The 25,817-nt window shown below is 41.6% G+C and overlaps 1 long non-coding RNA gene across 3 annotated transcripts in view; it reads left to right on the forward strand.

Annotated features, from left to right (window-relative positions):
- Nucleotides 1-24,100, forward strand: part of LOC120361661 (uncharacterized) — a 56,746-nt gene extending 32,646 nt beyond the window's left edge. The window contains exons 2-3 of one of the 3 annotated variants that reach the window (XR_012513098.1): nt 9,471-10,960; nt 11,170-24,100. This is a non-coding gene — a long non-coding RNA (uncharacterized LOC120361661). Of the gene's footprint in view, nt 1-9,470 lie in introns of all 3 variants that reach the window. The other 2 variants (XR_005577812.2, XR_012513097.1) reach the window with 2 other exon arrangements.
- Nucleotides 24,101-25,817: the final 1,717 nt, after the last annotated feature.

Raw genomic sequence — 25,817 nt, forward strand, 5'->3', positions numbered from 1 at the left:
GACTGTACACATTCAGGTTGGTATGCCCTAGAAAACCTGGCATTTTCAATTTCACACTTTTGCATCTGCTGCTACTGTGCCTTCTCAGCATATCATATCACCAGTGTTTATCCATCTTGCACTACTTCCAGTTGACATGATTTGACCTGTTATCTCCTTCATATCTTTAGCCTTTTTTTCTGAATTAATGTGATAAATGTATGTAACCTCCAGGAAGGCCTCCAATGCAGATTTTTTTTTTTATGGTATCAGCAAGATCTTCTCAAAGTTGTCACACTATAATTCCTCTTTCTGCTTTACCAACTTCATATTTACCTATTTTTTTCTTTCAAGTGATGCTATTCTTTGAATATCTAGTTATTTCTCTCTACCAGCACGTTTCATTTTCACTTTGAGCTTGCTTTGTTGTGCGTACTTACACAATTTATCTTTTATATTAGTCATTGTGTTTTTGTAATCTTCTTGTGCATATTACTACATTATTTGAAAACAACATATTTGGGCTGGGCTCGGTGGCATTTTGGGAGGCTGAGGCAGGTGGATCACGAGGTCAGGAGTTCAAGACCAGCCTGGCCAAGATGGTGAAACATTGTCTCTACTAAAAATACAAAGATTAGATGGGCGTGGTGGTGGATGCCTGTACTCACAGCTACTTAGGAGGCTGAGGCAGAGAATTGCTTGAACCTGGGAGGCAGAGGTTGCGGTGAGCCGAGATGGCACTACTGCCCTTCAGCTTGGGTAACAGAGTAAGACTCTGTCTCAAGAAAACAAAACAAAACATATTTTTACTTTGTAGTTTGAGTGATCATTTCTTTAAGGTTTCTTATCATATTCATTTTGTGTGTTCATGTTGTTACATGTATTCACTTTCCTTCTTCTGACATTCTTTCATAGGAAGTCTAACCAATGTCTTTTACAGAGGGCAACTTTAGTGTGATAAAGCTCATTGTGTAGCTTACTACTTTGACATTTAGTTTTCCAAAATTACTGAGAAAGAACATTGTGGTTATATTTTAGTTTAGACAAATGGAAATTTTGGAACCTTATGATTCAATGTCTTATTCTGTTTATGTTGCTATTAAGGAATACCTGAAGCTCTGTAATTTATATAGGAAGGATGTTTATATGGCTCATAGTTCTGTATCTTGTACAAAAAGCATGGCACCAGTATCTGCTTCTGCCAAGGAACTCAGGCTGCTTTCACTCATGGTGGAAGAGGAAGGGGAGCCGGTGTGTGCAGATCACATGGTAGGAATGGAATTGAGAGAGGGAGGAGGAGGTACCAGGTTCTTCTCTACAGCCAGTTCGCATGTGAACTAAAAGTGAGAACTCGCTCCTGTGAGAAAGGCACCAAGCCACTCATGAGGGATCTGTTGCCCAGGCCCCATCTCCAAAATTGGGGATCAAATTTCAACATGAGATTTGGCAGGGCCAAACAAATTATAACATATCCGACCCATAGCATTCAACTTCTCTTTGCTTTGTTTTTCATTTATTAATTTGAGTTCAATGTTGCCTTCTCAGGTATTACTACATAAAGCAGTCCATTATACTGAATATTGTTTTGTCTAGTATTTCTTTACCCAGTTTAATCTTTTGAATATCAAAATTCTTTTACTTAAAAATGTTAATATCCTCAATATATTTACTCTGATCTTGATTTATAATTTTTTATTTTTTTTCACCTGCCCCTACTGAGATCCCATGATCATGATTCTTTTATTTTGTCCAGTTTCATGGCAATTTCATTCTGTAATATGTCCTTTTTGTGCAATAGATACTTTTCCTTCTCCTTGCTTTCAGAAATGTCAGAATTATTAGTGTTTTAAGTGGATAACTTCAATTTCTTTCTGTTTGCAAAGTGGTGGCTGAAAATTTCATTCTGGCAGTTTTAAAACGTGGCCCCAAACTCTTTTAATTTCTTCCCTTCAAGAGGATGGTCTGTTTCTCTTCTTGATGAGTTTCTGTTTTGACCACTGAGTATGGTAGAAATGATGTTATGTGACTTCCAGTGCTAGTTCATAAGAGGCTATGCAACTTTTGACTTGCTTGCACACACACACATGATAGCCCTGAGCCACCATGTAAAACTATGACTCTAAGGCCACCATGCTGTGACATAGTCCAATCTACACTGAGAGGCCATGTGTAACTCTTGTCATTGACAGCACACACTTTACTGTGTCATTATAGCACAGGGACCAGACATAAGTGAAGAAGCAACTAGGTGATTCATGCCTAAGCCATAAGAGTGATGCCCAGCAATTTGTCTTCCCAGATGAAACTTGAGATTTCAAGTGATTTTAGCACTGTTGTCAAAAATCAGTTGACCCTAGATATATGGGTTTATTTCTGGACTCTCAGTTTTATTCCATTAATCTATATGTCTAACCTGGTGTCATTACCACACTATTTTGACACATATAGGATTTTTTGGTTTGTATTTTTCTTTTTTTTTGAGACAGAGTCTCATTCTGTTGCCCAGGCTGGAGTACAGTGGCACGATCTTGGCTCACTGCAACATCCACCTCCTGGGTTCAAGTGATTCTCCTGCCTCAGCCTCCTGAGTAGCTAGGATTATAGGCACCCACCACTGTTCCCAGCTATTTTTTTTGTATTTTTAGTAGAGGCAGGGTTTCACCATGTTGGCCAGGCTGGCCTCGAACTCCTGACCCGAGGTGATCTGCCTGCCTCGGCCTCCCAAAGTGCTGGGATTATAGGCATGAGCCACTATGCCTGGCCTGCTAGTGCTCTTTTTCTGAGTACTCTTTTACTCTGCCTTCATGAAAATATCTTTCACATTACTAAAACCAATGCTGTACTCAAGTTTGTATATAAAAGTATTTTCTAATTAATTAATTGAAATATTTATCAAGGGTTGTTACATCCAATTTATTTAATCTTAAGGGAAATTAATTTCTTCAAAGGAATTATGATGTCTAATGTTTGCATAAAGTCTCTCATTATAGGATCTATTCTTGTTATATAATCAGACCCAGGTGAAGAGAAAGAAGGCAAATTACCTCAGAAACTCTGCAGGAAACTTATTAAATGGGCTCATATCAAAAATGAGGCAGAGAATTTAGCTTGTCTTTTAAAAATTGCAATGTACAACACAATTTTAATATTGAGACTAGAACAGTGAAATGAGCAAACATGTGAAGAGATAAAGCCACCTGTGGGAACAGATATTTTACAAAGGTGCAGCAAAAACTGCCTTAAATGAACAAGCAACTGTTGTTGGTACATGTTCTTCTAGAATAATGACATGCAGCTAAGTGTGAAAAGTGAGAAAAACACCTGCAGCAAAAAATTTGTGTTTCTCTAGTGTTCCTTCCATTCAGGTAACGTAGCGGGAGGAGAGGTGGCTTGCTATGATTAGTTGACTCTATTTTTGCCTAACTGCTTAACACAGTATCTCTGTGTGGTGTCCTTGCTTGAGTGCACATGTGCGGTTTCCTCCTGCCAGTTGCTGAAAGCATTTGTAAGGTTCCAGTAACCTAGCCCTTAATGTACTAAAAATAATGACCAATTACTTACTTATTGAGCTCCACTTAATGAGTCTACTTATTGTGGACTAAATGTCTACATTCCTTGTCTCTAAGCCTCACATCAATCTTATAAGAGAGAGATTCATCCCGTATTGCAGATGGGGAAACTGAGGCTCAGAAATGTTGAATTATCAGATCAAGGTTCCACATTTGGTAAATGGTGAAGTCAGAATTTGAACGGAAGAGTCCGTTTCCCTGGCTCCAGTCCTTGTGTTTCATCTGTGACATCATGATGCTGCCTCCCAGCTGCGTTCCCAGACATCCCCTCTTTTCACAGACTTTTAATGACTCTCAAACAGTCATGCTTCATTTGAATATTTTTTGTTCTTTCTAGATCTTTAATAATTCTGACTTTGAAAAAATATTAGGTAAATACAGAGCTGCACCACACTTATGGACCATCTGGAAAAAAATGCCATGCTCTGAGAAATTTTAATGTAAGATACTTAGCACAGAAACACAATTTAATTGACATAATGAATTTCAAGAATAAAAAGATATTTGTGCCAGTTTCAAGGCAAGAAAGAGAAAATGACATCCACATTAGAAAAATCAGGCTAGTCAAAAATTTCTTCTAAGCAATATTTCCATTCAATATTTTACTTGAAAGACTTCAAACTTGCAGAAAAATGGAACAGTGCTACTACATACAACACCAAGATTTACCAACTAATATTTTCCTCGTTTGTTTATCTCTATTTATATATGGATTGATACTTTTTGGATTTTTGTATTTTTATTTTCTTTGAAAATTTTGTTCCAAACCATTTGAAGTTAGGATGCAGATATCACAACACTTCACACTTTTGTTGAAATGTTTCTATTTATGGGATGATGAGATGTCAACCCAAACAATGAACAGAAGATACCTTAAATTCTGACCACCTATAATGTAAGCTAGATGCTAGAGAGGCTCAGAGGTAATTGGAAATTAGAGCATTGGCCTCTTATTTAAACAATATAGATGAATCAATGTAGGAGATTTGCAGTAGGAAATTTCTCCAATATTTAGTAATCAGAGATTTATAATACTTGAAAGCATGAGTTAATCCATTTGAAGAAAAAGGAGTATGTGTGTGTGTGTATATATATATATATGTATATATATATATGTATATATATATATATAAAATTCAGAATTCTAGGAAAATGTGTAGATAGTATTTAGGGAAAGCAACAAGCAATAGTAGGTTCCCTAGAGTTTGCAACACCAGGGAGCTATTACTACATCTAGCCTGAAAGGCAAAGTTTAAGGAAACCTATTTAGAACAGCCGTATGTGAGAGGGCCCTCTGAGAGGAGCTGCAAAATTTGCTAGAGCACTTGGTAACCCATAGAGAATTGACGGGGAAAGATCTGGGATGCTAACCGCCCTCCTTCATTCACCTCCCAGTCTCTAGGTCTCCTGCTGATCCTCCCCAGTGACTGAACCAGCTGTAAGCCAAAAGTCAAGGGCTACTCATGAAACAGTCCACAAAGGTCAGTCCTCTGAGGCAGGCAGTACAGTGGCAAAAGGTAAACAGTGCATTTGTTGGACAAAAATGAAAGACAAAATTGTTTGACAAAATTATCTGCATACACTTTCCTGTTTTGGTAGGGTAATTTTTACAACACAGACATAGTGACACACACAAAAACAATTATAATTGAGTACAATATATAGGTTACATAATTATATTTATAATATAAAACTTTCTAAGATAAAACTTCATATATTTGTAATACAAATCTGCTTACAGACTTTGCTATTTTGAGTAGTGCTGCAGTAAATGTGAGTGCAGGTATCTTTGTGATAGAATGATTTCTTTTCCTTTGAGTAGATGCCCAGTAGTGGGACTGCTGGATCAAATGGTAGTTTTATTTTTAGTTTTTGGAGACGTCTCCAATGTGTGTTAAGTCAATACACAAAGACACCAAGAATTGCAGCAGAGAAAGAGGTTTAATCACAAGGCAGCCAAACAAGGAGACTAGAGGAAACCTCACATCCACCTCCTCAAGGAGTTTAGGATCTAGGGATTTTAAGGGGTTTGGATGGTTAGTGGGCCAAGATATAGGGATCATTGATTGGTTGAAGAATGAAGGGTGAAGTCATGGGATGTGGAGATGAAGAAACTGCAGTCTTGCATTAAGTCAGTTCTGTGGGGGTCTTCAGACTGGTGAGCATCAGCTGTTCTGCTAGAATTCAGGATCTGACCAGGCATAGTGGCTAATGCCTGTTAATGGCAGCACTTTGAGAGGCCAAGGAAAGAGGATCTCTTGAAGCTGGGAGTTCCAGACCAGCCTGGGCAACAGAACAAGACTCTATTCCTACAGAAATAAAAATAAAGTTAGCTGCATGTGGTGGTAAGCACCTGTAGTCCCAGCTACTTGGGAGGATGAGATGGGAGGATCACTTGAGCCCAGGAGTTTAGAGTATGCAGTGAATTGTGATCATGCCACTGTACCCCATCCTGAGTGAAAGAGCAACACCTTGTCTCTAAAAATAATAATAATAAAATTTTTGGCCAGGCGTGGTGGCTCACGCCTGTAATCCCAACACTGGGAGGCTGAGGAGGGCAGACAACAAAGTCAGGAGATAAAGACCATCCTGGCCAACATGCTGAAACCTGTCTTTACGAAAAATACAAAAATTAGCTGGGCATGGTGGCACATGCCTGTAGTCCCAGCTACTCAGGAGGCTGAGGCAGGAGAATCATTTGAACCCAGGAGGTGGAGGTTGCAGTGAGACAAGATCGCGCAACTGCAGTCCAGCCTGGGCAACAGAGCGAGACTCTGTCTCAAAAATAATAATAATAAAATTGTTTAAAATGAATTCAGAATCTTGCCAGGTGTGGTGGTTCACTCCTGTAATCTCAGCACTTTGGGAAGCCGAGGAGGGCAGATCACAAGGTCAAGAGTTTGAGATCAGCCTGGCCAATATGGTGAAACCCCATCTCTACTAAAAATACACAATTAGCCTGGGGTCATGATGGGTGCCTGTAGTCTCAACTACTCAGGAGGCTGAGGCAGGAGAATTGCTTGAACCCAGGAGGCAGAGGTTGCAGTGAGCCGAGATTGCACCACTGCACTCCAACCTGGACAACAGAGCGAGACTCCATCTCAAAAAAAAAAAAAAAAAAAGAATCTGAAAAACATCTTGAACGGAAAGTTTTAGACTTCTAACACTAAAGATGCTATGTATAGGAATGGTGAGGAAGTTCATGGTCTGTTCTGGCCTACGTGACTTTCGGTTAGTAAGCAATTACAGCGAAGTGGGGTGGGCCAAAGTGTAGCCTGATTGATGCTTGACTGCCCTTCAGCCCAGAACCTGGCATGTTATTATGAGGGTGGTTTCAAGAAGATAGAATGAGAGAGGAAAAACTAAAATATAAGAAGAAAGCATCTGAGAGAATACAAAAGTGAGACTATTAAAAAGAATTTGGAAATGCTAATATAACAGCCTTAAGAGTGAGTACACAGCAGTTGTACCTTTATTTGCTGGTAAAAATATATGCATCAGGATATGATACAATGTGCAGAAAAGAACTAACAAAACAGACCTGAGACTGCTAATGTTAGAAGGCTGTTTGCAAAGTTGGCCATTGGCTGACATCTGGGAACTTGGCTGGTAAACAGGTACCTACACTGAAATAAAACTTCCCTTTGGTTGGGCACACTGGCTCATGCTTGTAATCTTACCACCTTGGGAGGCTGAGGCAGGAGGATCGCTTGAGTTCAGAAGTTCAAATCTATTCTAGACAACATAGCAAAACTCTGTCTCTACAAAAATATTTTCTAAATTAGCTAGGTGTGGGCCAGGTGTGGTGGCTCACGCCAGTAATCCCAGCACTTTGGTAGGCCAAGGTGGGCAAATCACGAGGTCAGGAGTTCAATACCAGCCTAACCAACATGGTGAAACCCTGACTCTACTAAAAATACAAAATTTGCCGGGCATGGTGGCACACATCTGAAATCCCAGCTACACAGGAGGCTGAGGCAGGAGAATTGCTTCAACTGGGGAGGCAGAGGTTGCAGTGAGCCGAGATTGTCCCCCTGCACTCCTGCCTGGGCAACAGACTGAAACTCCATCTCAACACACACACACACACACACACACACACACACACACACACACACACACACCTGTAGTAGTCCTGGCTACTATGAGGCTGAGGCAAGAGGATTGCTTGAGTCTGGGAATTTAAGGCTGCAGTGAGTTCTGATCAAACCCCTACACTCCAGTCTGGGTGACAGAGCAAGACCTTGCCTCTAAAAAAATAAAATACTTTCTCTAAATGATAAGGTGACTCACCGTGCCTACAGTGTGGACAGTATGGTTTATGCTGAACAACTGCTTTCCATCTGGGTATCTGGAATCATGGCACATGGTAGACAGGGAATGCCTATATGACCAGCTCCCAGTAAAAGCTTTGGTGACAGTCTCTAGTGATACCACGATAAATAACATATCACACATTGTCACACTTGTTGCTATAGGAAGTAAATATGTCTTGTGCAATTCCACTGGAAAGGAACTCTTGGAAACTTGTGCCTGCGGTCCTTTGGACTTTGCCTCATGTGCCTTTTTCCTTCGCTCATTTTGCCTTGTATCTTTTCATTGCAGTAAATCTTAACTATGATTATGACTGTATGCTAAGTCATGTGTGCCCTTCTGGGTAAATCATCAAAACTGAAGCTGGTCTTACGGAGCCCGAACACAGATATTGATTGTATCTGTGCTCTAGAGTTCTGTGTTCAACCTCAAGTTAGCATGAAAGAACCAAAGTGCGACTTCGTAATTGAATTCTAGATATTAGCTTCAGTCTTACTGCTGGCAAAAAGTACCTTGAAAGTCTCTGTCCTAGAGGTCTTTGGTAGATCTGTGTTGTCCTCTCCTGCTGCTGTGGTTCCCACTTGTGCTCAGGTGTCATTCTTTGTTCCTTGCTCTGCATTGTCTGTTCCCATGCCTAGACTACTAAACCTCAGAGTTTAATTGCATTTTAAAATCTATGTCCTGACCCAGGTCCACTGTGACCCTCAGCTTTCAGAACCCTGATCTTCACCATGCCCAGTCAATGCTATGGCCTCTATTAGCTTTTTCATCTAATTTCTCCCATCCTGAGGTTCCCTGAGTCTATGCCCTAACTTCAGTCCCAGGCTAACTTTATTACTACTGGCTACATAGACTGGTAAAGGGCTTAGGCTCCTAAATCTCAACTGCTTAAACCGAAAATGGATAATATAATCTTTCTTCTGTTTTCCTGATAAGGCACTTGTGAGGGTCAAATAAGATTTTATATGTGTAAGTACTTACCAACTATGGAGCACTACACAGTTATAAATTTCTCATATGATGATTATTATCATCATCTTCAAGCTATACTTACAGAGTCACACAAATTTGACTTTTCTAAAAAGTTATTACTAACCTTTCTCTGTGCCAACCACAAAAAAAATCAAGCACTGGAATTGTCATACAAGACTTTAAAGCAGCCATATAACCATCTTCCATAAGGTAAAGGTGAATGCTCTTGAAATGAATGGAAAATCAGAAATTCTCCAGAGGTGAAAAAGTCTCAAATAGAAATTTTAGAATTGAAAAATAAAAAAACTTAATTAACATAAAACTGAGTGATATGGTTTGGCTGTGTTCCCACCCAAATCTCAACTTGAATTCTATCTCCCAGAATTCCCATGTATTGTGGGAGGGACCCAGGGGAGGTAATTGAATCATGGGGGCTGGTCTGTCCCATGGTATTCTTGTGATACCAAGTAAGTCTCATGAGATCTGATGGGTTTATCAGGGGATTCCACTTTTGCTTCTTCTTCATTTTCTCTTGCTGCCACCATGTAAGAAGTGCCTTTCACCTCCCATCATGATTCTGAGCCCTCCCCAGCCATGTGGAACCATAAGTCCAATAAAACTTCTTTTTCTTCCCAGTCTCAGGTATGTCTTTATCGGTAGCGTGAGTACGGACCAATACACTGAGTCACTGGATTAGCTCAATAGCAGAATGGAGATGGCAGAGGAAGAAGCCGGAGAATTTAAAGGTAGGTCAACAGAAATTATCTGATCTGAAACACTGAGAAAAGAAGATTGGAAAGAAATTAAGCCAGGCACAGTGGCATGCCTGTAGTCCCAACTACTTGGAAGGTAGAGGTGGGAGGATCACTTGAGCCTAGAAAAATTCAGCACCAGCCTGGGCAGTGTCGCAAGATCCTGTCTCTATCTTTGAAAGAAAATGAGAGAGAGAGAGAGAGAAAGAGGAAGGCGGGAAAGAAGGAAGGAAAGAGGGAGGGAGGGAAGGAAGGAAGGAAAAAGAAAGAAGAAAAAGAAAAAAAAGAAAAGAGAAAAGCAGTGAACAGAGTTTTGAAAACTTTTTTCAAAGTCCAAATTGACCAGGCATGATGATAGCTCACACCCATAATCCCAGCACTTTATGATATCAAGGTGGGAAAATCACCTGAGCTCAGGAATTCAAGACCAGCCTGGGCAACATAGTGAGACCCTGTCTCTACAAAAATTAAAAAATAAAAAAAAAATTAGCCAAGCATGGTAGGGTGTACCTGTAGTCTCAGCTACTCGCTAGGCTAAGGTAGGAGGATCGCTTGAGCCCAGGAGCTCAAGGCTGAAATGAGCCTTGATGGCACCACTGTACTCCAGCCTGGGCAACAGAGAGAGACCCTGTAAATAAATAAATAAATGAAAAGTTCAACTTCTATGTAATTGGGATCTCAGAAGAAGAAAATGAGATTCGTGCACAAAAAATATATTTGGAAAAAAATGGCTAGAATGTTTCAAATTTAGTGAAAGACATAAAAGTTTACATATTCAAGAAGCTCAATGAACCCCAAATGGGTTCAAAGATAGACTAAAGAAAGAAAACCATACCTAAACATATCATAATTAAACCACCCAAACCAAAGGTAAAGGAAAATTACTGAAAGCAGCGGAAGGAAAACAGTATGTACAGGGGTATAATGATTGAAATGCAGACTTTTCCTTAGTAACCAGAGTGAAAAAAATGTTTTTTCAAGGGCTTAAAACTGAGCAAAGTTACCACTTTCTGTTGAAAAAAGAAGGGATTAATAAAAATAAAAATAGCTGCTTCACAATAGAAAACTTCTCATTTTTGTTCATGAAATCACCACCAATAGAAAAACATACAGAGTGGAAGAAAGCAGAATTGGACAGTGAGATGTCCAGATTTCACTGGACATGAGTCTCAGTGAAATCCACGGCCCAGCACATGGAGCTCTGAAGCTGGGACAACCTGCCAGAATTGCCCGGGATTGAGGCAATCAGGGAAGGCTTTATACCCCATGTCACTGATGCATCATTGGATGTGAACTGGGCTTTCTGCTAGCAACACTCCCTGCAACTGGAGGAACACATTCTTTAGTCTGGAAGTCCGATCCGGGTGCCCCGCAGTATGTACTATTTTTACATATTCTACTGGTAAATTATTTACCCTTCAGAGGGTAGGTACTGTCTGGATTTGCTCTCCTCTGTTATTAATGACATTTGAAAAAAAATAGTGAAATTGTTTTATTTGATCTCTCCAACCACATGTTGAGTTTCTCATGAGAAAGGATGCTGTATTCACCACCATCTATTTCTTCGGTCTCCGCTTTTCCAGCTGAACCCGAGAGCGAGCAAGCAACGCAGCTGGGGGCGTGACCAGCGTGAGATGAAAACTGCGCATACTCAGTAACTCAGCGCAATAGGAGGGGGCGAACCCCAGCGTCCTCGGTTCCCACAGTGACAGAGCCTCACTCTGGTCTTAACCACCAGCGTTTCCCTTCTTAGCTCCGGGCCCACCCAGGAAAGACAAAAATACACCTCCAGTCATCTGACCCCTTGCAGCGGAAGATGAAGGACTCCACTCCAAACACGGTGATCTTGGTAAACGCAGGAGTCGGGGGAGCGTGCAAGACCCTGACATTTTTCCGGCTTTCCCCGCCCCCAGACCTAGCCCAGCCAACTAGACCGCCATCAGCCAGCCTTCCCTTTAGAAGGGTAGTGTGCTCTGGTATAAGATTTGATAGGTGATTAAATATAAGGAAAACCAGTTTAACCACCTACGCTACCTTCAAGAACTATCCCCCACTAGCCAGCTTTAATATATAAATTGTCTGGAAAGTCATCACTTGGGGACTTGAAGGCCCATTAGTCTACAAGTCACCCAGGAGGGGTGTCCCCTTGTGAAGGGATGTGTATGTCCTAAGAGGGACACAGGGCTGGGAGGCAAGAGATCCAGGCTCTGGACTGGCCGTTATCCAGCTTTGTGATCCGAAACTCTTTGAAGAGTGGTTTTTGGAATATGATGGAGCTGTGGGCTTCTCTAGCCTCTGGGTCTCGGCCTTGTACGACTGCATTTCGTTATCAATTCACCCCTGGCAGCTGCTCGGCAGAACTGGCCATTCACACCAGGAAACTGAAGGAAGGATGAAAGAGTGTGCTTGTGGAAGAGACTAAAGGAATGGCGCCACGGTAGAGTTTTGGTAGGTCTTGTATAGCACTGCAGACACAACATATGCTGGCCTAAGCACTCGAATTTCTTTGTTTCTGCCTAGCCAGGGTAATAGTCCAGAAAACCAGAATCTTAAAATCGAATTCAGAAAAGAATTGACTCATGTATAAAACGATTACAGACTAACCCAATATTTATCTCTAGGTCTCAGAACATTAGAATCTGGAGCTGGCAAATAATCTGGTGTGTGGAGACTGCAGGCTTCAAGGCAGTGTTTACAGATAGACTTGACAAGGAACAAAACCAGATCTATTTTATTTATTTTATTTTTATTTTTTTGAGACGGTGTCTCACTCTGTTGCCCGGGCTGGAGTGCAGTGGCACAATCTTGGCTCACTGCAAACTCCACCTCACAGATTCAAGCAGTTCTCCTGCCTCAGCCTCTCGAGTAGCTGGGACTACAGGTGCATGCCACCACACCCCACTAATTTTTTATTTTTAGTAGACACAGGGTTTCACCGTGTTGGCCCGCCTGGTCTCAAGCTCCTGACCTCAGATGATCCACCCACCTTGGCCTCCCAAAGTGCTGGGATTACAGGCATGAGCCACCGTGCCCAGCCAACAGATCTATTTTGATTGAATTCTGTATTTAAAATTAAAGATCGTCTTCCAACCCAGAGATTGGACTTCAGGGCTCCAGAAATTTAGTTTAAAACTATGACTTAAATAATGCTATTAATTTACTTGATCTATAGGTTGTTATGTATCATTGTATCTTATATAATTATATATGTGTGTTTGTGTGTGGGTATATATATATATATATATATATATATATATGCACTCCATCTATTAGAAGATCCTCACCCAACAAACAACAGAATACACATTATTTTCAAGTACACATAGAGCATTGATAAAGATATATTGCATTGTGGGCCATAAAATAAATTATTAAAAATTGAAACTATACAAAATATTTTCTCTAAACAGAAAAGAATTAAACTAAAAATAACAGATGTCTGAAAAGCTGCTTGATACTTGAGATTTAAACAACCTACTTCCAGATAACCCACGAGTCCAAGCAGAAGCAGATGTCAATTGGTAAATATTTTGAACTAAATGAAAGTGAAAAGTTCAAAATTTGTGAGATGCAGCTAAAATGGTGCTTAGAGAGACATTAATTAGAAAAGTTCTCAAAATTAATGATAAACCACCTTAATAAACTTGAAAAAGAAGAGCAAAATACAAAACAGGCAGAAGGAAGGAAATAATAATAAAATCTAAAATAGAAATAAAAATAAAAACTCATTCTTTTAAAATATTAATCAATAAGGCTGTAGTCATACTGACAAAAAAGAGAAGACAAAAATTACTAATATCAGGGTCACTGAAGAGCCTATAGGTACTACAAGGATATTGCAAGAATATTGCAAATAATTACATGCCTATAAATTAGACAATGTAGATGAATTGGACAAATCTTTAAAAGGCACAAACTATCAAATTTTATTAAAGGAAAAGCTAAACCTAAGTAGTCCTATATATGTTAAGAAAATAAAAATTTACATTTAAAATCCTTCTCTACCAAAAAACAATAAAGACTCCAAATCCAATTGACTTTGCTGGTAAATTCTATAAAACCTTTTAAAAATAAATGATATCATCTCTACATAAAAAATAATATAAAGGAAAATAACTCTGCCTGATTCATTTTATGGAGGCAATATTACTCTGATACAAAAATCAGGAAAATAAATTACAAGTAAAGAAACTTAATATCCCTCATGGACATAGCTGCCAAAATCCTGAATGAAGTATTACCAAATCAAATCCAGCAGTATAACAAGAAAAGGTTTTAAGTAATGATCAGCTGGGATTTAATCTGGGAATGCAAATCTAGTTCATTATTGAAAATGTATCTAGCTGGGCATGGTGGCTCACACCTGTAATCCCAGCATTTTGGGAGGCTAAGGGTGGTTGGATCACAAGGTCAGGAGTTTGAGACCAGCCTGACCAATATGGTGAAACCCCTATCTCTACAAATATACAAAAATTAGCCCAGTATGGTAGCACTCCATAATCCCAGATACTTGGGAGGCTGAGGCAGAAAAATTGTTTGAACCTGGGAGGCAGAGGTTGCAGTGAGCTGAGATCGTGCCACTGCACTCCAGGCTGGATGACAGAGCAAGATTCTGTTTCAAAAAAAAAAAAGGAAAGAAAGAAAGAACATTTATCATTTATCTACGTAATTCACCATATCGGTAGACTAAAGATTATCTCTGCAAAAATAGTTTTTTAAAAATTTCAATATCTAATTGTAACAAAAACAGAACATCTATAAACTGATAAAGTACCTCAATTAAAAACCTACAGCTAACAGCATACTTCATGACTGAATTCTTTCTCATCAGGCCAGGAAACATGTCGGGGTGTATACTCTCACCACCTATATTAACCATTGTACTGGAAGTCTTAGCCAATGCCATAAGGCAAGAAAAAATAAAATGTGTAAAATTGGTGAGGAAGAAATAAAACTGTCTATCCTCAGATAACACAATTGTCTACATAGAAAACTGCAATAAATTTTTTTAAATTTAGAATAATTGAGTTTAACAAGGTTGTAGAATGCAAGGTCACCATATGAAAATCAATTGAATTTCTATAAGCAATGAATATATGAAAATCAAGATTTTAAATAGAACTCTTTTACATAAAATATGAAAATTTTAGCCATATATATATGCACACACACACACACACACACACACACACAGCAATATATGTGCTAGTTTCTGTATGCTGAAAACAAAAAAGTGAAGAAAAATAAAAGCAAACCTAAATAAGTGGAGATATAGCATGTTCATGGATTGAAAAACTAAAGTCTGACCAGGCACAGTGGCTCATACCTTTAATCCCAGCACTTTGGGAGGCAGATCACCTGAGGTGAGGAATTCAAGGATAGCCTGGCCAACATGGTGAAACCCCATCTCTACTAAAAATACAAAAATTAGCCAGGTGTGGTGGCTCATGCCTATGAGTCGCTCAGTCCCAGCTACTCAGGAGGCTCAGGCAAGAGAATCACTTGAACTCAGGAGGCAGAGGTTGCAGTAAGCCAAGATTGCATTATTACGCCCTAGCCTGGGTGATCTAATGAGACTCTGTCTCAAAAGAAAAAGAAAGAAAGAAAGAAAAACTCAGTCTTGTTAAGAGGTCAGTTCTTCTTACACTATCATTTCAATACAATTTCAATGAAAATCACAGCAAGACATTTTATAGAAAATTGATACGGAAAGGCAAAGTAATGACAAAACAGTTTTGAAAACGAACCAGGTTGAAGGAGGCTTATGCTATCTGATTTCAAAGCTTCTAATAACGCCACAGTAATCAAGAGTGTGTGATTTTAGACAAAATTAGAATAGAGGATTGGAATAGAGAATCTATAAACAAATCCACATATACATGATCACAAACATACAAAAGATAGTTCAATGGAGAAAGCAGCTTCTTTAACAAATGGTGCTGAAGTCACTAGACATCCATATGCAAAATAATATCATTTGTGGCCAGGAGTTTGAAATAAGCCTGGGCAAAATAATGAGACCAAAAAAAAACACCAAGTGTAGTGGTATGCACCTGTAGTCCCAACTACTCACGAGGCAGAGCTGGGAGGATGGCTTGAGCTCAGGAGATCAAGGACTCAAGCCTGTAATCCCAGCACTTTGGGAGGCCGAGGCAGGTGGATCATGAGGTCAACAGATCAAGACCATCCTGGTCGACATGGTGAAACCCCATCTCTACTAAAAATACAAAAAATTAGCTGGGCATGGTGGTACGTGCCTGTAATCCCAGCTACTCAGGAGGCTCAGGCAGGAGAATTGCCTGAACCCAGGAGGCGGAGGTTGCAGTGAGCCGAGATCGCGCCATTGCACTTCAGCCTGGGTAACAACAGCGAAACTCTGTCTCAAAAAAAAAAAAAGAAGAAGAAGAAAATCACGCTGTGGCACTCCAGCTTGAGCAACAGAGCAAGACCATCTCAAAAAAATTGTAAACAAATATTTCTAGCAGCTTTATTCCTAACTACCATAACATAGAAACAACCTAAATGTCTTTCAATAGATAAAGGGATAAACAAAATATGGTACATCCATGCAAAGAAATATAACTCTGCTGTTAAAATGAAGGAACTACTGATACATGCAACAACATTGGCAAATTTCAAGAGCATTCATCCAAGTGAAAGGAGCCTATGTAAAAAAAAAAAATCCTTTTATATGATATTTTGGAAAAGGCAGAATGATAAGAACAGAAAATAGATCTGTGGTTTCCAGGTGCTACGGATGAGGGAGAGGTTGACTAAAATGGGGCAGCACATAAGAATCACTGAAGATAAGAGAGTTCTGTGTCTTGAGTGTTGTGGTTGTCACATAACTATGAATATTTGTATGCTAATATAAGTAGATTTCATGTAAACTAAATGAACTAAAAAGTACACTTAGTTCTGACCATGGATATGATGAATTCCTATCATGTCATTTCTGCATCCATTTTGAAAGTAGGTTTAACTTTCTCATTCCAGAAGCTGGCTTAGTCACCCTGGACACAGTTTCTAGCTTTCTGCTTACTCCTAGTTTCTGAATGTGCTTAATCCAGATACCTGCCTTATACAACTGGCTCCTGGTAACCACCTCTCCATGGGGCAGCTAGATACAACCCACTAGACAGGCCCAACTGACTCCACTGACCCCACATGCCACACGGATTGCACAAATATGCTGCACTGACCACCTCTGAGTCATAGCATGACCCCATGGGATGCATGCCTGCTTGCTCTAAACCCACCACCTAGAAGCCTCTGAAGGAAACCTGCTTGGGTAACACCCTGGACCCCAACAAAGGCCTCAGCCCATGGGTTCATCTTTCTCTCTGGCCCCCAACCTGTTGGTTGAGCATATTGTCCCTGTGACCTTTCCACTGGCTCTCATTGGTACCCCTCTTCTCTCATCTTTGGTGCTGTAAGAAAATGCTTCTGCTGTTTCATGGGTATTTGTTGTTGCCTCTTCTGTCCATTGTACTGGCACACTCGAGCCTAACTTTTCTCTTGTTTAGGGCTCTCCTAGGTTGGCTATCTTCACAGAAATGAACTGGATACAGGTCAAACAAGAGGCAGAAGAGCATCTGCCAACATAAACAAGTTTCCTGTAAGAGGGACACTTGGTCTCATGTCAGACACTTAGGCATTGGGCCATCCACCTGGATAAAAAAGTAGCATGTGAAAGACACACTGTAAACGTCCATGACCAAATTCTCCAGACAGCACAGGTGCACAGGCTCAGGCCTGTAATCTCAGCACTTTCAGAGGCCAAGGTGGAAGGATTGCTTGAGCCCAGGAGCTTGAGACCAGCCTGGGCAACATAGACCAGCCTGGGCAACACAGTGAGACCCTGCCTCTAAAAAAGATTCCCTGGACCCCCACTAAGGCAGTGTTAGGGTTTATGGCCATTCTCCAAAGAGAGACCTCTAGACCAAATTAGAGAGGAATACAATGTCATAGTGGTTCTGTCTTTGTTGATACGATGCAGCAGTATTAGACACACAACAGGGATTTTTGGTGTTACTGTCAATGTGAGCACAGCTCATACACTAATGCATAGGGAGGGTTGGCAAAAAGCTCAGAAAATCAAATATGAGTTGGGGCCAAGTTGGGAAGGTTTTGTCCACATGTGGGAAAGGTGTCAACAAGGGAGAACCTGAGGCATCTGTGAACCAAGACATAGTCTTCTGGGCACAGGTGCAACGATAGAAAGGCTGGTGGAGGCATCACAGTGTAAATAAGGAAGCTGACATTTCCAGAAATAACTAATAACTATGGGGGAGGGGATCTAAGGATAGAAACACAGGAAGGACAAATGAATGTTTTACAAGTCCAATTTATGAAGTACAGGCAAACACATGACAGGGACCTGTTTTTCCTCCAAGACAAGAGGAAAAGATCAAGCCCAACTGTCCTCTCACCAAGAGCCATTTACATTGTCCCTACTGCCAGACTAAGGGACACACCTAAAGCCAATTAGCAAAGTGCTTTTTGGTGCTCAGTAGGAGATCAGTGACTAGATCTGCTGTATTTTTCAGTCCTATACACGCCAGTGGCCATGTTGGCAATTGAGTAAAGCACTTCCCAGTAGCAATTTTTGTTTGCATCATTTTACACAATCAATGAAAGGTTTACCATGGTCCTTGTGTTGCTGTCTCCTATAAATAACATAATATGTTCCAAAAAGGAGATCTGGACACCCAAAAAAACAAAATCGGGCTCAAAGATTCTTGATGGACTAAGGCAGAGGTTTGTGCAGTGCTGAGTTACCTTATTAAGGAAGGGTTGTAAGTAATCTTAAAATACTATAGTGATAGAAAAAAATCATTGACTTCTCTCTTCTCTCATTTTTGTTCAAGGAAAATTTTATTCAAATGAAAACAGAAGCCTTTACATTTGTTGTTTGTCGTGTTACAAATTACTTCTCAAAAAACACTTTTATATAATAAGCAAAAATAAATACACATATTATAAATTCATAATGAATTACATCTAATAACATGCATAAGAACAAAAAAGGTCTTTTTTTAATCCAAACAAAAACACTGCCAATATCAAAATACTAAAAACTATTCTGAACTATTTCAAATGAATTACACAAAAATGATTTTTTTGGCTTTTTGTCTTCACATGATTTTCTGGTATGCTTGAGATCAGGCAGAAATTGGAACAATTATAGTTTTAAAAAAATAGTTTAAAAAAATTTTTTTTTAAAGATGACTGCAGCCAGGCGCGGTGGCTCAAGCCTGTAATCCCAGCACTTTGGGAGGCTGAGGCGGGTGGATCACGAGGTCAAGAGATCGAGACCATCCTGGTCAACATGGTGAAACCCCGTCTCTACTAAAAATACAAAAAACTAGCTGGGCGTGGTGGCGCGTGCCTGTAATCCCAGCTACTTAGGAGGCTGAGGCAGGAGAATTGCCTGAGCCCAGGAGGCGGAGGTTGCGGTGAGCCGAGATCGCGCCATTGCACTCCAGCCTGGGTAACAAGAGCGAAACTGCGTCTCAAAAAAAAAAAAGAAAAGAAAAAAAAAGATGACTGCAACCTCCGCCTCTCGGGTTCAAGCAATTCTGCCTCAGCCTCCCAAGTAGCTGGGACTACAGGCATCCACCAACACGCCCGGCTAATTTTTGTATTTTTAGTAGAGACAGGTTTCACCATGTTGGCCAGTATGGTCTCGATCTCTTGACCTTGTGATACACCCACCTCGCCCTCCCAAAGTGCTGGGATTACAGGTGTGAGCCACCGCGCCCGACCCTAAAAATTTTTTTAAAAAATAAAGCCAACTTGGTAGCCTAGAGTAAACATTCTGAAGTTGCAAACATTTGTTTCATCTTCCTAAACCTAAAGAAAGGGTCAGTCAGGGGAAACAGCAGGGGGACAAAGTAATATCACAACGTGGGGGACAATTTGACACACGGTGACAATAAATTTTATTCAGTTGTAGTGTGAAGGGTGGTCTCTGGGGAAAAAATAACAATAAACATGCTGCCGCCTCCAGCAGAAGGTCTCCCCCTTGTGAACCTGCTGTCTTCCTCCTATCTCAGTACTCAAGGCCCACAGAGAGTAGAAGGGATAGGGGCTGACTTGAAACCACCATTGCAAAAATCATAACTGAGGAAATTATTACAGTCGAAGAGATCTGAACTGACTTCATCCTGCTGCTAACCTCCAAGCTATTCTTGTTCATTCCTGGTGTGTATGTGGAACTAACTTTGGGAGGAACTTAGATTATAGTTTAGCTTTGAAACAAATACCGTAACAGCTCTTTCCCAAAACAAGCCCCCTTTCTTGCCTGGGGACTAGACTGCCTTTGCGGGACTAACAAATTAGCCACAAATTGGAAATTATGGTTTAGGAGTCACTGTTGCAAAACCTGAGATCACTGCTTGAGATATTTTTGCAGACCCTACATTCCAGTGTACCAGTTGACACCATCTAGATCGACAAACTGGTTCTTCTGGTCTTGTAACCCGTCCCCTACCCCACCACCCTCCCAATAGACTCAGCACAAGAGAACAGCTTCAACTCCCTATGACTTCATCTTTGACCTGACCAATCAGCACCTTTCACTTTCTGAGCCCTCCTACCCACCAATTTATCCTTAAAAACCCCATCCCTCGGGAGGCTGAGGCAGGAGAATTGCCTGAACCCGGGAGGCGGAGGTTGCTGTGAGCCGAGATCGCGCCATTGCACTCCAGCCTGGGTAACGAGCGAAACTCCGCCTCAAAAAACAAAACAAAACAAAACAAAACAAAAAACCCATCCCTGAATTTCTGGGGAGATTAATTTGAGTAATAAAATTGCATCTCACATGTGGTGTGGGTGGCCTCGTGTCAAACATTTTTTTTTTTTTTCTTTTTTTGAGACTGTCTGGCTCTGCCGCCTAGGCTGGAGTGCAGTGATGCAATCACCACTCACTGCATCCTGGATCTCCTGGGCTCAAGCAATACTCCCGCCTCAGTCCTCCAGGAGCTGGAACTACAGGCCACATCAGCACACCCGGCTGATTTTTATATTTTTGTAGAGACAGGCTTCACCATGTTTTCCAGGCTGGTCTGTAACTTCTGGGCTCAAGAGATCCTCCTGCCTCTGCCTCCCTAAGAGCTGGGATTGCAGGCATGAGCCACACCACTGGCCTAAATTCTTTTCTTACTGCAATTCTCTGGTCTTTATTTATGCAGCAAACCCATTATGGGGTTACAGACTCAGTCAGGTGCTCGAGGAAAGGGGCTTAGGTCGCCGGCCCCAAGAGTCCTGTGACTCCGGCTCTCAGCTGGGCCACAGTGGCAGATAAGAAACCAAGTGGCAGGTTTCTTAGCCTTGTGCTCCAGGTTGTATCAAGATTCCTGAGACCTCGACACCCTCCCTGCTTTCAACCTGTGGCTTCCTGAGGGTGCTCCTCGTCCCACCTGTCCCCGAGTGTGGGCCTGCAGGACCCAGCTTTGCGATCTGCCTCTCCACGACGTGGAGACAAAGGGTCGAGTCCCTCCAGGGCAGGAGCGGCTTGGCCGCGGGCACCACCTGCCGCAGATCTGGCTTTCCACGCGACCGTGAAGGGCCGCAGGGCTCTGCCGAGGGCCAACCGCTGCTGTGGGGCTTCCCGGAATCGTGCCGACTCAGGGACAGCCCGGGCCGCGTCGAGACCCCTCGTGCTTCAGGTGCGCGCTGGCCACGCAGACGCGGGGTTCTGATCCTACCAGAAGCGGGTCAGAGGTTGGACACACTCCACCGGGTCAACAGACCCCAAGCGAGACCCGACTTCTGGGGGCTCCTTGGTGGGATGCCGGGCTCTCATTATTGTCCCATGGGGTCCCTCCTGCCTGTCAGGAGGGACCCCATGGGGACTGTAATGGCAGCCTAGGGGCACGCCAGGAGCTGGGGGGACCACCGTGGTTGCCGCGCTCTCCCGATCATTCCGAGAGGGGCGCTCTTACCTGCCCATCCCCATTTTTAGCCAGTACAATAAATAGCAAAATAGCAAGGATCTTTCCCTAAGTGCTAAGAAAGCCCCACCTGTGCGCTTCTGGAGAGCTCCTGGAGAGAGATGAGAGATAACCAGACCTTTATGCCTATTATAAGGCACAAAGAAACCTATAAACTGAAGGTGTATTAAGACCTGCGACTTTTCCAAGAGGAAAGGCGTTAGTTTGCCTTCTGGGAAGAACCAGGAAATCGTCCAGCCAGAGAGAGCGAGGTTGATCTGAGGATCGCGCAGATTCAGTTTCTCAGTGCCAAGAGGAAGTGGCTAGTTTCAGCGTCAATGGTTCCCATGGTGACTCTCCTCACTTCCGGCCGTACGCAAATTGCGGGCTAATACGGGGATAGCTCTTGGCAACCAGAATGCAGTATCCCTAAGGCCTCTGCATTCGCTGAGATTGTGGGATCCTGACTGTGTGGCAGCGGCTGCCCGTGCCCGAGGCCCCGAAAATGTAAAGACAGCTTTTTGGCTTTGCAGGGCATGGCGAGGTGAAGGGTCTCATACTCCCTACTTGGGGATCCCGGTGCGTTGGGGGTGGGTGAGGAGAAGGAGGCTTGGGGAGGAAAGGAGTTAGTGACCTGGGCCCAAGACCCTAGAGACTTGCCTAGCTGCCCCCACTCCCAGGTCCAACCAGCCCAGCCCTACTGGACTGGCAGTCAGGGCTCACTTTAGGAGGAAAGGGTGACATCCCATATTCCTAAATCAGACTTAATATTATCAAGGTGCCAATACTCCTGAAATTGTTACTTCCTGTCAAAATCCAAGCTGATTTATTTCCAAAATTAGACAAGCCGATCCTCAAATTCACATGGAAATTTAAGGGACCCAAAATAGCCAAAATACTGAAAAGGAACAAAGTTGGAGGACTCACATTTCCCAACTTCAAAATTCTACAAAGCCACAGTAATTAAGATATACAGATACTCAGTACTGGCATAAGGATAGACATATAAATCAATAGAATAGAATTAAAAGTCCAGAAATGAACCCTTATATTAAGGTCAATTGATTTGATTCCTCCCTCCCTCCCTTCCTTCTTTTTGAGACGGAGTTTCGCTCTTGTTACCCAGGCTGGAGTGCAATGGCACGATCTCGGCTCACCGCAACCTCCGCCTCCTGGGTTCAGGCAATTCTCCTGCCTCAGCCTCCGGAGTAGCTGGGATTACAGGCACGCGCCACCATGCCCAGCTAATTTTTTGCACCTTTAGTAGAGACGGGGTTTCACAATGTTGACCAGGATGGTCTCGATCTCTTGACCTCGTGATCCACCCGCCTCGGCCTCCCAAAGTGCTGGGATTACAGGCTTGAGCCACCGCGCCCGGCCTTTCCTTCCTTCTTTTCTTTTTCTTTCTTCTTTTTTGATACAGGATCTTGCTCTGTTGCCTGGGGCTGGAGTGCAGTGGTGTAGTCACCACACCTGGCTTTTTTTTTTTTTTTTTTTTTTTTGTAGAAATGGGGGTCTCACTTTGTTACCCAGGCTGATCTCAAACTCCTAGGCTCATGCAAGTGTTGCAATTACAGGCATGAACCACTGTGCTGGGTCTGATTTTCTTTTCATTGTTATCTTTTTTTTTTTTTGCTGGGGAGGGGGGCAGGGGGGACAAGGTCTCACTCTGTCACCCAGGCTGGAGTGCAGTGGCACAATCCTGGCTCACTATAGCATTGACCTCCTGGCCTCCTGAGAAGCTGGGACTACAAGCATGTGCCACCACACCTGGCTTATTTAAAAAAAAAAAAAAAATGTATGGAGACAGAGTCTTACCATGTTTCCCTGGCTGGTCTGGAACTCCTTGGCTCAATTGATCCTCCTGTCTTGGCCTCCCAAAGTGCTAAGATCACAGGTGTGAGTCACTGCTACTGCCCTGGTCAATTGATTTTCAGCAAGGGTGCCGTAACTATTTACCGGGGAAAGAATAGTCAGCAAATGTTGCTGGGACAGCTGGATACCCACATGCCCTTGAGAATGAAGTTAGACCCCTACCTCACCATACAAAAAACTCAAAGACCTAAATGTAAAATCTTAAGCCTTGGCATGGTGGTTCACATTTGTAATCCCAGCACTTTGTGAGGCTGAGGTAGGCAGAACCTTAAGGCAGACTTAAGGTCAGGAGTTCAAGATCAGCCTAGCCAACATGGTGAAACCCTGTCTCTAGTAAGAATATGAAAATTTGTCAGGTATAGTGGTGTGTACCTGTTGTCCAAGCTACTCAGGAGGCTGAGGCATGAGAATTGCTTGAACCTGGGAGGCGGAGGTTGCAGTGAGCTGAGACCATGCCACTGCACCACTGTACTCCAGCCTGGGCAAGAGAGTAAGACTTAGTATAAAAAAAAAAAAAAGAAAAAAAGGAAAAAAGAAAAAAAAAAGAAGGAAATCTTAAACTATAAAACTCTTAGAATAAAACATAGAAGTGAATCTTTGTGACCTTGGATTGGTCTTAGGTATGACACCAAAAGCACAAGAGACAAAAGAATGTATATATATATGTGTGTGTGTGTGTGTGTGTGTGTGTGTGTGTGTGTGTGTGTGTATAAACTGGAATCAACAAAATTTAAAATTGCACTTCAAAGAACTCCATCAAGAAAGTAAAGACATAACCCAGAAATGGGAGAAAATATTTGCAAATCGTTTATCTAATAAGGGACATGTACCCAGAATACTGTAGAACTGTTATAACTGAATAATAAGAACAAATAATACAATGAAATAAATGGGCAAAGTATTTGATTAGATAGTTTTCCAGAGTAGATATATAATGGCCAATAAGCACATGAAAAGATGCTGAATATCATTAGCCATCAGGGAAATACAAATCAAAATGGCAGTGAGATACACTTTCCCACCTGCTATCTTAACTGTAATCCAGAAGACAGATAAGTATTGGAAAGGATGTGAAGAAATTACAACTTTCATACATTGCTGGTAGGAATGTAAAATGGTGCAATCACTTTGGAAAACAGTCTGGCAGTTTCTTCAATTAGTAAAACATACCATATGACCCAGCAATTCTACCCCTAGTTATATACTTAAGATATATGAAAATGTGTCCACACAAGAACTTGTACATGAATGTTCATAGCTGCAAATATTTCATAACAGTCATTACGTGGAAACAACCTAAATGTCTATCAGCTGATGAATGAATAAACACAATGTGTTATGTTCATAAAATGGAATATTATTTGGCCATAATAAGAATTGAAGTACCAATACATGCTACAATGTGAACGAACCTTAAAAACATGCTAAGTGAAAGAAGTCAGTCATAGAAAACCACATATAATATGATTCTATTTATATGAAATATCCAGAATAGGCAAATCTATACAGACAGAAAGATTAGTGGTTGCCCAAGGGGAGGGGCTTGGAGAGTGGTATTAGAGTTTCTTTTTCGGGTAGTGAAAGAGTTCTAAAAATTGATTGGGAGGCCAAGTGCAGTGGCTCAGGCCTGTAATCTCAGCACTTTGGGAGGCTGAGACAGGGGGATTGCTTAGCCCAGGAGTTCAAGACCAGCCTAGGCAACATAGCAAGACCTTATCTCTATAATAAATTTTTTTTAATTAAAGGGAAAAAAATGATCAGGGCAGTGAATGCAAAAGTCTGTAAATATACTAAAACCATCGAAATGTAAACTTTTAATGGGTAAATTGCATAGTATTTGAATTACATCCCAATAAATCTGTTTTTAAAAAATACTCAGTGTCTTTCACTAGGGTTTGGAAAGACTTATTTTAAATGCATGAAGATGGGTTAATAGAAGAAAATGAATTTTGAAAGAAGGAACAATTTTTTTTCCTAAGGAAAAGGACATGATAGGATTTGAAAGATGAGGAAAGCTAATGAGGGCCCTAACTCCCCCACCTACATCTCTCATGGGCCAGACTTAAAATATACAAATTTCATACCTAGAGAATTATCACTGGGATCTTGGACACTTATTCTCCCCTAGACTCCCAGGATAGCTGTCCCTTTGCTATGTGTAGTGTGTGACATGGAAAAGGGGACCGGCCCAGGCAGGAGACTTAGCACCTGAATAGGTGGTTAACCAGCCATGTGTTCCTGGGTTCCTGCTGTGTCAAGTGATTCTTGACACTTTCCTGAGCCTGCCTGATTTGATTGTAACTGAATTGTGAGAACTTGTGGCTTGGAAATGAGAATGGTGGGTACTTACAAGGACAGAAACAGTTGAAGGAGGCCTGGGTAATGCTGTGTACTGCAGATTACTGATGGGTCTTCCACAG

This window comes from Saimiri boliviensis, chromosome 13 (assembly GCF_048565385.1).
Source record: "Saimiri boliviensis isolate mSaiBol1 chromosome 13, mSaiBol1.pri, whole genome shotgun sequence".
Taxonomy (NCBI): domain Eukaryota; kingdom Metazoa; phylum Chordata; class Mammalia; order Primates; family Cebidae; genus Saimiri; species Saimiri boliviensis.